The sequence below is a fragment of the Piliocolobus tephrosceles genome, chromosome 21 (genome assembly GCF_002776525.5).
Source record: "Piliocolobus tephrosceles isolate RC106 chromosome 21, ASM277652v3, whole genome shotgun sequence".
Classification (NCBI taxonomy): Eukaryota; Metazoa; Chordata; class Mammalia; order Primates; family Cercopithecidae; genus Piliocolobus; species Piliocolobus tephrosceles.
Genome location: NC_045454.1, coordinates 28,401,087 through 28,412,522, shown reverse-complemented (window position 1 = coordinate 28,412,522; position 11,436 = coordinate 28,401,087). Strand labels below are relative to the sequence as shown.

The 11,436-nt window shown below is 40.3% G+C and overlaps 1 pseudogene; it reads right to left on the bottom strand.

The window, feature by feature from the left end:
• Window positions 1-7,007: 7,007 nt before the first annotated feature.
• On the bottom strand, window positions 7,008-9,200 carry LOC111533150 (annotated as a pseudogene).
• Between the last annotated feature and the right edge of the window lie 2,236 nt (window positions 9,201-11,436).

Sequence of the window (11,436 nt, the reverse complement as noted above, 5' to 3'; positions counted from 1 at the left end):
TGTATGGCACTCACCACCTCAGCTCGGGTTTCAGAGTGAGAGCAAGCAAACCCATGTGAACTCACCACCCAGTGCTCTGCCCTCCAGAAGTTCCCCAATCATTGCCAACAGTGGTGCCTGGGTTTGCAAGGGCAGAGGAGTTCTCAGACAAATTGGTGGTAAGCAGTCAGGTACAAGGGTGAGGAAAAAAAGACACACTCCCATCTACACTTTCCATGGGATTCAAGTTGCTCATGTGGCAGACATCTATGCCCGTTTTTTTCCTGTACCCCCAACTTCTTCCTGTGGGTTCTCCAAAAGGTTCTGACACTTTTCTCTCAGCATTTCACTTGAGCCATGATTATTCACCTGAAACATTAAATTTTCTTTCAAAGAAGAACTGGTATCTGATGTCTCTAGTCAGCCATCTTGAAAAAAATCACCACGATTTTCATTCTTTATTCCGTTAATGTGATTTATCACAATTATTTTTATGTAGTTTCTTTAGCTTTATTGAGGTGAAGAAATATGACAAATAAAATTGCGTGTATTTAAAAAGTACAACACAATGATCTGAAGTATATATTATGAACTGATTGCTGCAGTCAAGTTAATTATCATATTCACTACCTCAGGGACTTAAATTTTTCTTTCATTTTGATGAGAATGCTTAAGGTCTACTCTTAGAAAACTTCAAAATATATAATTTAGTATTATTAACTGTAGTCACCATGCTTTACATTATATCCTCAGAACTTATTTATCTTAGAATGGAAAGTTTGTATACTGGGGCCTACATCTCCCAATCTGACCCACTCCTAGATCTTGTCAACCACCATTCTAACAACTCAATGCTATTGTTTTATATTCTACATTCACTTTTTTTGTTTTGAAATGATTATGTAAATTACAGTACAGAGAAAAGAGACAGAAAAAAGGCTAACAGGTCTTATACTACTTAATCTTGGGATTGGGGTAAAAACTATGACCTGTGGGTCAAATGCAGTCCTTTACCTGCTTATGTAAATAAAGCTTTACTGGAACACAGCTATACTCATTCATTTACATAATATCTCTATCTGTTTTCACACTGCAACAGCAGAAGTAAGAAGAAAGACGGTATGGCTCATATAACCTAAAATATTTACTATCTGCCCTTTGCAGAAAAGCTCTCTGACTTGTTGTAAACGAAAAAGAGAATCTTCATCATAATCTGAATGAGCTGAAGTAACAAAATCATCTTCACCAATGTTCTTGAGCCAGAATAAGTGGATTAATATATTTCCATATCATATGTGGTTTGTATTAGCCAATATTGTGTTCTTATAAAAGAATACTTCAGACTGGATAATTTATTTTACTTTATTTTTATTTATTTGTTGTTTTTCGACGACAGGGTCTCACTCTATCACCACTGGAATGCAGTGGCACGATCTTGGCTCACTGCAGCTGCCACCTTCCAGGTTAAAGTGATTCTCCCACCTCAGTCTCCCGTTTGCTAGAACTACAGGAGCACGCCACCGTGTCTGGCTATTTTTGTATTTTTAGTAGAGGCGGGGTTTCACAATATTGGCCAGGCTCAAACTCCTGACCTCAAGTGATTTGCCTGCCTAGGCCTCCCAAAGTGCTGGGATTACAGGCATGAGCCACCAGCCCCGACCCCTATTTTTAAAAATAGGTTAATTTGCCTCACAGTTCTGCATAGTGCCACTATCTGCTTTAGTCCAGGACCTCAGGAAGCTTCCACTCATGGCAAATGGCAAAAGGGAACAGGTTTGTCACACGGTGAGAGAGGGAGACAGAGAGATGCCATACTCCTTTAAGCCACCAGCTGTCATGTGAACTAACAGAACAAGGGCTTGCTCATTACCATGGGGAAGGCACCAAGCCATTCATGAGGGATCCACACCATCACTCAAACACCTTCCTCCAGGCCCCACATCTGACACTAGGGATCACATTTCAACATGAGATTTGGAGGAGAGAAATATCCCAACCATATCAGGTTACTCAAATATTCTGCTTACAATTTGTGCAGCCCAAACTAGTTACCAACTGTGTTTGTTAACTAAAAAATAGTATTCAAATTTTTTGTGTTTAACTTAAAAATTATACAGATAGATAGATATAGAGAAAGAGGGAAAGGAGAAAAAGAAAGAGGGAGACAGACAGAGAGAGAGAGAGATAGGAGCTATCCAATTTGAGTGTGAGGAAATCTAAAAAAAAAAAAATAAGAACTCAAAATTCTATTACTAGAAACAGCTTTTTGAAACCTAAAAATATTTTATTATTATTTTTTCCTTATATTTAACAGTATTGGGACTGTTTAGTAGAACCCATACCAAAGACAATTTACAACTCCAAGTTTTACCCATGAATGATGTGACAAAAGCTTTTTGAATTTAAACTAACCAGCACTTCTATAAAACATTGATTTTAATAATTGAAGTGATATAGCAAACTAAAAGTGCTTTTATTTCTAAAGTAAATATTTTAGTCAAAGTTGCATCAAAAATCAACTGTTTCTTTGACATTTTTCAATACTTTAATTTTAGCTACAATTATAGTTAGTGATATAGTACACATTATTTAAAATGTATTATAAACCTTTTCTCTTTAATTTATATAAAATATAAAATTTAAAATGTTGTAACACAATTTATATTGAAAAACATGTAAAACTGTATAAACTACTCTCATACAGAAAGTGCCACTGGAATCACATAAAACTTTCAAATGTTTCAAGGTGCCAGGCACAGTGCTTGGCACATATTATATACTTCATAAATGTTTGTTCACTCATTCCTTCATTTACTCATGTACTCAAAGAAATAGGGGCTTAAGGAGAAACTGCATTATAATGAGAACTGAAAGTACAATCTTTTATCAACAAACTTGGAGTTTTGACAAAGACTTTGATGGACAGTGGAGCAGATAGATGAGAGGATGATAATCAAGATTTCAAACTCCTTGGTTAAAATCTACCAAGTAAAGCCCTGGGTTCACAAGATGACATAATAGAGAATCTGAGTCAATACTCCACAAAAAGAATGCATTCTTTCAATACCCAGGTTGGACTTTTATACATAATCATCTGCTTGAAGCTGGTTATAAGTTGTGTTTATGGAAAACAGTATGGCAATTCCTCAAGGATCTAGAACTACATGTACCATATGACCCAGCCATCCCACTACTGGGTATATACCCAAAGGATTATAAATTATTCTACTACAAAGACACATGCACACGTATGTTTATTGCGGCACTATTCACAATAGCAAAGACTTGGAATCAACCCAAATGTCCATCTGTGACAGACTGGATTAAGAAAATGTGGCACATATACACCATGGAATACTATGCAGCCATAAAAAAGGATGAGTTTGCGTCCTTTGTAGGGACATGGATGCAGCTGGAAACCATCATTCTTAGCAAACTATCACAAGAAGAGAAAACCAAACACCGCATGTTCTCACTCATAGGTGGGAACTGAACAATGAGTTCACTTGGACTCGGGAAGGGGAACATCACACACTGGGGCCTATCATGGGGAGGGGGGAGGGGGGAGGGATTGCACTGGGGAGTTATACCTGATATAAATGATGAATTGATGGGTGCTGACGAGTTGATGGGTGCAGCACACCAACATGGCACAAGTATACATATGTAACAAACCTGCACGTTATGCACATGTACCCTAGAACTTAAAGTATAATAAAAAAATAAAAAATAAAAATAAAAATAAAAAAAAAAAAAAGAAGTAAAACACACAGTCCACCGGAAGGTAAGAACCACCTGATGGGGCACTTGTTTTTCTGCACTGAGACTTCTTTTCAGGTAGGGCCTCATTCTCTTGGTTTTGACAACTTAATACAAGTTGAACTTAAAAAAAAAAAAAAAAAAAAAAACTGGCTTAAACCAAACAGTTTTATTCTAAAATAAAGATAAATACATGTAGAAGGTAAAGGGGTGTCTAACACTCCTATTTTTTTTTCCTGTTATGCACAAACCAATCCATCTATTCTGCACATTTGTGCCAAAGTCACAAGGTGAGGTGTCAACTCTTTGAGGGGCACTTCTGGGCTATTTGCAGAAGGGCTGATAAATGCAGTATTTTACCAGAGAAATAAGGTCTACAAAATGCAAAAAGCTGTAAAAAAGAGAAGAAAGTATGGGTACTAAGCAGAATATAAGATAAAAATTGATCTTGGAGGAAATTTACTCATTTTCTGTTTGCCCCAAGAATACTGTGCTGGCAGGAAGGTGTACTTTTTTTTTTTTTTTCCTAAGTGGGAAATGGGTTAAAAATCTGTAACAAAAATAAAACATAATGCTGGCAAGTTATTTGCAGCTGGCCTGAATTGTCTTTGGTACTGAGAGAAGAAAAAAGAAAAAAAAATGGAGGGCAGGGCACGGTGGCTTACGCTTGGAATCTCAGCACTCTGGGAGGCCGAGGTGGCTGACCACAAGGTCAAGAGTTCAAGACCAGCCTGACGCCCATGGTGAAACTCTGTCTCTACTAAAAATACAAAAATTAGCCATGCATGGTGGAACATGCCTGTAATCCCAGCTACTCAGGAGGCTGAGGCAGGAGAATTGCTTGAACCTGGGAGGCGGAGGTTGCAGTGAGCTGAGATTGCGCCACTGCACTCCAGCCTGGGCGGCAGAGCAAAACTCTGTCTCAACAAAAAAAAAAAAAAAGGAAGTACTGTTGTAGGTCCAGTCTTGTCATTCCACAGAAGGTATGGAGAGGTATAGAAGACCCTCTCAAATTCTTTGCTTGTGAACTGACTCTGCTTGAATACTTCTCTGTCTTCTCTTAACTCCAGTCATCTGACTAATACAATGAGAGCCCTTAGAGATACAGGTTGTGTCTCCTCATCCCTTGAGAATCTCCTGGAAGACCAAGAAGGCCTCTTTACTCTGCATTCTTCCAAACAAAATAAGAGTTTGGAGACTCCACTGCTATCTGCACAGCTTCTCTGGGTCTTTGACAATTAAATTTTCTTGCCTTTTTTTTTAGTGATTTGTTAAATGGGCTTGTGCTATTTTTAGCAAGAAGGCTTTTTGGAGAACAAAGTACTTTCCCTTTTCTTTTCTAAAGTTATAGTAATCTACCTTTATCATTTAAAAATTTTTAAGGTTCAAGTAGTAAAAAATATTACAATCTCAAAGCATGTCCTAAAATTTAACTCTCTTAAAAACTCTGTTGTAACTGGCTCTACATCCTTATTTTCTATGTTTATTGAAAACTTTTGTACTGGCTGTCATTTATGGATTATTGGCTGGGCTGTGAGAACTATTTAATAATTTGTGGTATAAGATGATCAACCTTGGAAAACATTTAATTATATTCATTCATTAAATCTTTTCCCAACTTAAATCTAAAAGCTAAGTTTAAAAGAAATATTATCAAATAAGGAAATAAACCTTCAGAATTCCAAGGTGGATTTCTTGTATGAACTTTGTTTCATAAAATCTTAAAATTCAGAGTAAATATCATACTAGTTATACTGTTTGCAATTTTATTAATGTCAATGGAAGATGTCTAAATTAAATTAAAACAATAAAAACGACCCTTCAGTTTGTGACAGAAAATTTGTAAGCATTAGATATCTTACACCATAGTTACTGATAAATTTTTTGCCAAAATATAAAGAATTAGTAATTTATTTAAAAAGAAATAACAATGCAAAACCTACTGATGGTAAGAGAAAATCTCTGAGATACTTACTTCAATGCTTTTATCACTGAAAACTATTTTGAAGCTATTCTAATTATTCTGATTTCTGTACATATCAATAGAAAAAATTTTAAAAACATAAAATATTTGTGAATGGCACACTCACCTGGTAAGATAATAAAGGGTATCATCCCAGATAGAATATTTAAGAAAGTTACACTGTGTTTTGTTTTTGCTTTAATGAGTTGTAAAAGTAATTTAGCTTATCAAGGCAAATTCAGGGCTACATAATAGTACAGTGAATTTTGCCAAGTCACACAAATAAAGTTGTGAGTTGGATGACTCGCCTAATGTTATTATGAGATTAAAGTAGATAAAACTTAATTGGTAGATTTATTAGTTCAGAAAAATAATCTACCAGCAAAACCAAAAACTTCTTTTAGAACAGGTTTCAAGGCAACCAATTGTGGCATTTTCCGCACTTTTTGTCATGCAACCACCACTGACAGAACCACATGAACAAAGTCTCTAACTCAGGCTTATAAGTAGTAGTGATGATAAATAGCAGCTTTAATGATTTCATATGAAGACAAAGACTTGAAGAGTATTTTTTGTGAGATCATGCCCCTGGAGGAAACTAAATTTAACCATGCCATGAAATTTAAATAAAATAGATTTTATTTAAACCTATTAAATAGGATTTGAATTGACTGCCAGTCTGTTCATCCAATAGGGAACTTGAATATTCAGACATGGATTGCACTTCTGTTTGTTTTTTGAGTCTTCTTGTCACTGATGCAGTTATACTATCTTTTTTCTTTACCTTAGTTCATTACATTACTAAAATGGAGAAAAATGAAACAATGTGGAATATTTGACAGTTGCTCCACTGTAGGAATACATAATTGGTTCCGAAGGCCGTCCTTAACTCCTTCAAGGTGCTCTATATTCTTGGGTTTCTCTTAGGAAGTCTTGTCTCCAGACTCCACAACTCTACAAACCATACGTGTGTGTGTGTGTGTGTGTGTGTGTGTGTGTGTGTGTATAAATATATATAACTCTCTCTCCATATAAAACTCTCTCTATATAACTCTCTCTATATATAGAGAGAGTGTTACATATGGCTATATATGTACATATAATATATATATTATATATATATAAAATATATATGGTTTATAGAGTACTAGGTGATGCAAAAGTAATTGCAATCTTTGCTATAACACACATCATTCTTATATGAACACTATCATGGTGACTTAGAAGTCCAGGTTTTCAGACTAATTTCTATAGTGGTCCATGTAAACAAAACAGGTGAGACTGGTCCTGGCCCTTGGAACTGCTTTTATCCAACAGCAGAATTCCCTGAAAGTGTGGTGTTGGCTAAATGTAACACAGGGAGAGGGTGAGCCTCTATATTAAACACCTAGTAGTCTAAAGGTAAAAGGTCACCACTGGAGAACAGCACATACAAATATTTTAGTGTTTCGGCAAGAAAGACACCCCACTGTACATTATCATGTGTAGGAGTAGAAAAATGTACATCTTTGACTCCAGAAAATCCACCACTGACTCAGCAATACTTTTCAACAGCCAGTGCCGTTCCCAGCCTCACTGCCTGTATTTTGGATTGTAAGAGAATCACCATAGGTACCAATAGGTTTCAATTACTTCTTGACAGAGGATATAATACTTTTCAGCCTGACAGCCACAACCTCCAAAGCACCATCAAACTTGGATGACTCAGGACCTAGCTTTAATGCCATCTGTCATATGACTCATGACATGTACACGCAATTTCTACCCCAGCTCTAAGTAATGACAGGTGTTATCCATTCTGGAACCATCTACTCCTAGTGCAAACATTACCCCAGCAAAGCAGGCCAGATGCCCATCTTGTTTTCCAAGTGCCCACTGATCCATTCTTTACTAAAGATAAGACATCCATGGGAGTTCTTGTTTTTTCACAGCCTCAATAACATCATCACGCATCTTTCTCCATTCATAGTCTGTTTTATCTGACATCAACCACGCTCTCAGTAAGTATTCATAAAAACTGTCTCCAAGATCACCAAGTGATGTGTGATACCGACCCCAGGGACCTGTTCCTGGGTTCAAACAATTTGGATAAAGACCTTTTGGACAATCCATTTTCTGAAGCAGTTTCTGCATATACATGACCTTGTTGTAGTAAACCAGGTCTGCTGTCAAGTAGCTGAGGTGGATGAACTCCATATGCAGTGTACCAGATTCAGCCAGAATGCTGCTACATGCAGGCCCCTAGCCTCAGTTGCACCCTACTCCACTCTGTAAATGTACCATTGTCCAGGGAATCCCAGTAGATGTATGAAAGGCAGAAAGAAGTTTCTTAGCCAGTTGCACAGCTTTAATCTTGAATATCTCCTTTCCTGAAAGGTGATACGCTACAAGTAGGCCTTCAATAAACTGAATGCTGACTTCAAACACAAACATCTCTGAATTCACACTGACTTCAAGGTTGTCTTAAACAATCTTTGCACATCTAGGAATTCAGCATGGAGCCCCATGATATAAGGGGTATCCAAAGCATCTACAATGGTAGCACCCATTTGTGAACTTTCAAATGTTAGTGGTACATCCTTTCCTTTTAATAGGTCTGAGTTCATTATGTCCCCACCTGTATGTCCTATAATTATCCTAGGCATGTTTCATGCTTTAATTTTTTTTTCCCCTTTTCTTATGTTGTCTTCGGGGTCTCCACCTTTCATGCCTAAAAAGTTTGGAATAGGAACTGGCGGCAGTGGCTTGTTCTCTGTCTTCTTTTTTTGGACCTTATTTTTCTCTGTCTGAATTTCTGCTTGGATTTCCTTGCTTGACTTTTATTTTCTTTCTTTTTTTCTGAGATGTGGTCTCACTCTGTCACCCAGGCTGAGTGTTGCACTGTCATCAGGACTCACTGCAGCCTCCACCCCCCAGGCTCAAGCAATCCTCCCACCTTAGACTCCAGAATAGCTGGAATTACAAGAGGGCACTACCACACCTGGCTAGTTGTTGATTTTTTGCGGAGATATGGTCTCATCATGTTGCCCAGGCTGGTCTCAAACTCCCAGATGAAAGCCATCCTCCAGACTTAGCCTCCCAAAGTGTTGGGATTACAGGTGTGAGCCACAGCCCAGGCTGCTTGACTTTCTCAACTTTTCTTTTGTCTCTTCCAGGGCCTTCTCATGATCAGCTCGAATTTTATGTCTCAGAGGTTCTTCTTCTTCTTCCCTGTGTGTATGTTAATCGAGTGCATAGATCAGGAAGACTTCAGCGTTTTTAGCCCCTTTGCCAGCTACTACATGAGGAATTAACACATCGTCTGAACCCAGATGAAAGCGTTTGTGTTTTGAGAAGCCTAGAAGTAAAAAGAATGCCCCCAAACACCGGGTGATGAAGGCACTAAAAATAAGAGTCTTCGCAGAAAGTCTCAAGGTAGCGCTGTGATGTCAGGAGGACAGCCCCAGGTTCAGAGGTGGGATCCTACGTCTGGAGAGGGCAGCAGGGCTGGGGTAGTCATCGTTTATGCTCTTGAACACAATATTTCATAAAGTTCTCATCTTATAGCAAATGCACGATACACTGAACTGTATTCAAAATATTGGCAAAAATGGAAAAATTCAATTTTGCTCCACTTAAAGGACTGCCGCGCTTCTTCACAGGCACCGCTTTGACGGTCCTCCAATTCCGTTCAGAAACGTGAGTGACCCCCCGCCTCAAACGATCACAAACTTATGTCCTACGAAATCTCGTTTGCCCTTTGACTTTCAGGGCCCTATCGGGTTATCAGAAGACTCTTCATTCCTAGGGGTAGATCAGAGAAGTCACACTGCAAAGGAGCTACCCCTTGGGGAGGTGCTCAAGGGTGGTCTTCTGCCCCAAAAGGGAGTCTGGCTAAATCGGAGGAATTGCAGAAGGTTCACCATCTCCTCTGGTACTTCTATTCCAGAATCTTTTAACCTTAGTGGTGGAAAACATAAGGGTCTCCACCGAAGCCTGAAAACCGGGAGGAAGGTTTCCCGCTTCCGGGAGGCCAAGACAGGCGCTGAGGGAAGGAGCAGGAAGGGCCCGGCCGCCCGTGCTTCCCGACGCTGCCAGGCAGTCTCCCGGGCCGGGCAGAGCTCCGAGGCTGCCTCCGAGCAGTCACATCCAACGTACCTGAGCCCGGCCAGCCGCTGTCGCCGCCTCATGGGCCTGTCCGGACGGATCTTCCTCCTCCTCCGCGGCCCCCGAGAAACTCGGCGTGCAGGCAGGGAAGGCGCGGCGGCCCCTGCGGTCGGTCAGTTCACCAGGTGCCTGCTCCCGAGCGAGTTGCCACCGACCCCGCCGCGCCCGGCCGAACCCCGCGTTCCGCAGTGTGCAAAGGAGCCGAGCAGCGACCCGTGCTCCGAGAGCCCGGGACCCGCGCCTGCCCATTCCTCGCGCAGCCGTGGGGCAGCGGGTGGCCCCGGGCGCGCGCGAGCAGCCGCTTCTCGTGCGGGCAGAGGCCGGCTCCTTGTCCTTGGCCAGCCGCCGTGGGGGCCTCCTCCGCGCCGCCTAGCGTGGCGCCCGGTTCGGCCTGGCTGCTGCTGCTGAGAGACGGCGCCCACGAGCAGAGCTACGGCCGGGCCTCTGCCTCCCCAGGCCCCGTGGGCGCGGAACAGCTGCTGGGGCCACACGAGCCGGGCGCAAGCGCGGAGGAGATAGGGGGCGGGGCAGATGGGGCGCCCCCGGAAGCCGCCGCGACACGCTAGTGGGCGGCGCCAGCGGTTGAGCCTGGGGCGCGCTCCCTGGAGTCCACAGTTAAGTGACACCATCCTGGGTTTGCCTTTCTCAGTCGGGATCATTTCTCTTAGCATGAAGTCCTCCAGGTCAGATGCAAGGTCACAGACGGCGGTTTCTGCCTTCCTCTGGCTGAGTATATTTCATTAAATGTATATCCTGCGTTTTCTGTATCCAGTCATCCCTCTGTGGACTGATAGGTTGTTTCTGTGTCTTGGCTGGTTTAAATAACGCCATAATAAACATAAAGTGCAGATTATCTCTTTAAGATATCGATTTCCTTTCCTTTAAATACATACCCAGAAGTGAGTTGTATTTTTAACTTTTTAAGGAACATCTATATGTTAGTTCATATGTCTGCACCAATTTACATTCACACCAGTGTACAAGGACTTCCCTTTCTCTACACGCACTGCAACAGTTGTTCTTTTTTGTGAGGTGTTGGTGACTATTTTTAGTAATAGTCATTGTAGCAGAAGTGAGGTGATACCTCATTGTGGTTTTGATTTGAATTTCCCTGATAGTGATGTCAAGCACCTTTGTGTATTTATACCTGTTAGTAACTTTTTTATTTTTTTGAAAAAAATACCTATTCGGAAGATACACCTGTTTTTATTTGGGTGGTTCTTTTTTTTTCTTTCTTTCCTTTTTTTTTTTTTTTTTTTTGCTATTAGGTTGAGTACCATATATATTTTCAATACTAACCTCTCATTAGTTTATGGTCTGCAAATATTTCTCCTATTCTGTGGGTTACCTTTTCATCTTGTTGATTGCGTCCTTTGCTGTGCAGAAGCTTTTTAGTTTGATGTAATACCATTTGTCTATTTTTTATTTTTTTTTGCCCGTGCTTTGTGGTAAATCCAAAAAATCTTTGCTAAGACAAATGTCAAGGAGCCTTTCCCTGTTTTCTTCTAGGAGTTTTGTAGTTTCAGATCCTACACTTAAACCTTTAATCCATTTCAAATTGAGTTTTGTGTGTGGTGTAAAATAAAGAG